Source organism: Hemiscyllium ocellatum, chromosome 47, assembly GCF_020745735.1.
Source record: "Hemiscyllium ocellatum isolate sHemOce1 chromosome 47, sHemOce1.pat.X.cur, whole genome shotgun sequence".
NCBI lineage: Eukaryota > Metazoa > Chordata > Chondrichthyes > Orectolobiformes > Hemiscylliidae > Hemiscyllium > Hemiscyllium ocellatum.
In genome coordinates this window covers 18,263,367-18,265,675 of record NC_083447.1, presented here as the reverse complement: position 1 = coordinate 18,265,675, position 2,309 = coordinate 18,263,367, and the positions used below count along the sequence as shown (strand labels likewise).

The following is a 2,309-nucleotide window of genomic DNA, read 5'->3' as shown; positions in this document are numbered from 1 at the left end:
GTGGGTGGCATGGTGTCACAGTGGTTAGCACTGCTGCCTCACAGTGCCAGAGACCCAGGTTCAATTCCCAGCCTCAGGCGACTGACTGTGAGGAGTTTGCACATTCTCCCCATATCTGTATGGGTTTCCTCCCACAGTCCAAAAATGTGCGGGTTAGGTGAATTGGCTATGCTAAATTGCCCGTAGTGTTAGGTGTAGGGGAATGGGTCTGGGTGGGTTGTGCTTTGGCGGGTCGGTGTGGACTTGGGCCAAAGGGCCTGTTTCCACACTGTAAGTAATCTAATCTAATCTGGGAATTTGTGGGCTTGTGGTGCAACGGCAGCATGTCTGACTCCAAATCAGAAGGTTGTGTGTTCAAATCACGTCAGGCTCACTGTGCTTAATTGAAGCAAAATTTCTTGCGTTTGCAGGCAGCACGGTGGCTCAGTGGTTAGCACTGCTGCCTCACAGCACCAGGTTCGATTCCAGCCTTGGGTGACTGTGTGGAGTTTGCACATTCTCCCTGGTTTCCTCCCAAAATCCAAAGATGCACAGGGCCAGTGAACTGGCCATGGTAAATTGCCTATAGTGGTAGGTACATTAGTCAGAGGGGAAACGGGTCTGGGTGGGTTGCTCTTCGGAGGGTCGGTGTGGACTGGTTGGTACAAAGGGCCTGTTTCCACACTGTAGGGAATCTAACCTAATCTAATTCTGCAGCGAATAACTCAACCCAGACTCTCCAAAGCCAGTTCACCACCTACAAGCCTGAAATGAGGACTGATGGGATACTCCCCACTTGCCTGGATGAGAAAAGCTTCAACAACACTCCAGAAGTGTGACACCAACCAAGACAAACCAGCCCGCTCGATCAACACCTCATCAACCACAATAATAATTCACTCCCTCCTTCACCGGAGTTCAGGAGCAGCAGCAGTACCATCTACAAGGCACACAACATAGGGCCAGCCTGCCACAGAAAACATCACTCCACTCTCTAGTTGAACTGGAAGGAACCTGCAGTACTTGACAGAGCATGTCCTGGTTTATGGTATTCTGCTTCATACTACAGCATTCCTGACCGCTACTGTTAGATGGAACCCTGCACTTGGACATCACTCATTGAACAATTCAGTGTACAACCGATATCAGGTAGCCAGTCAAACATGGAATGTGGCTTGTTTATATTTGATGGAAATGATACAAACTCATTTTCTGCAAACAAAAAGAAAAGTTTTAAGCCTTGCTCCTTTCTTGAACCACTTGGAAGCTGAGGAAGCCTACAGTTTGTCTCTCCCATAGCATCACATTGGAATTGGCTTTCCATACGTTCAGCACCCCTTACCTCCTATAGCAAACATTGTTGCAATCGTTTGAAACTCGGCTTTCTTGCATTTGTCCTTATGAGTGTTAGATTTTTGGCACTGTGTCCCTCCTTTCAGCAATATTCAAGCAGTTTAATGGAGTGTCAACCTTTACTTCAAGGAGGTTGGAGTATAAAGGTGTGCTGGTCAGAACCGATTTGGGCTCAGTTCTGGGCCTTACACTCAGGAAAGATGTTCCAGTCCAGAAGGAGGCCATTTGACTTATCCTGCCTGTGCTGATGTAACAATTCACCTCACGCATCTCTCCCCAGCTTCTCCCCGCTTTTCCTTTTCAGTTTGTCATCCAATTCCCCAACAGATTGGCCTTGGAAGAGTAGAGCACAGAGTGACCAGAACAATCCCAGAGCTAAAAGAGTTACTTTATGAGGACCAGTTGCAGATTGTATTGCACTGTGTGTAGATACTTAAGGAATGATCAAATTGAAGGTGAGTAAATGGAGTTAGGGCACAAATTAGATGTGACTTGAACCAGTAATGGAATGCATTGAAGGGGCTGAATGGATCCTCTTTCATAGAGTCATAGAGTCATAGAGATGTACAGCATGGAAATAGACCCTTGCCGTCCATGCCGACCAGATATCCCAAACCAATCTAGTCTCACCTGCCAGCACCCGGCCCATATCCCTCCAAACCCTTCCTATTCATATACCCATCCAAATGTCTTTTAAATGTTGCAATTATACTAGCCTCCACCACATCCTCTGGCAGCTCATTCCATACATGTACCACCCTCTGTGTGAAAAACATCTGCCCCCAATCATCTTCAATGTTCCTCAGCCCAATTCCTTGGCTTGGAGTTGCTGATTGAACTGTTTGTTTCAACAGTCTTTTCAATTCAAATGCATCCAATTTTCCAACAAGGACAATGAAGTGATAAACACAGGAAATTTCCAACAGGAAGATACCATTCATTTCAACAATTCCACTCCTGTTTGATTGATGTCAGTC

General features: G+C 46.4%; 1 non-coding gene across 1 annotated transcript; it reads left to right on the top strand.

The window, feature by feature from the left end:
- Positions 1-301: 301 nt before the first annotated feature.
- Positions 302-373, top strand: trnaw-cca (transfer RNA tryptophan (anticodon CCA)). Its single transcript has one exon. It is a non-coding gene; the product is annotated as a tRNA-Trp (tRNA).
- The last annotated feature ends 1,936 nt before the right edge of the window (positions 374-2,309 follow it).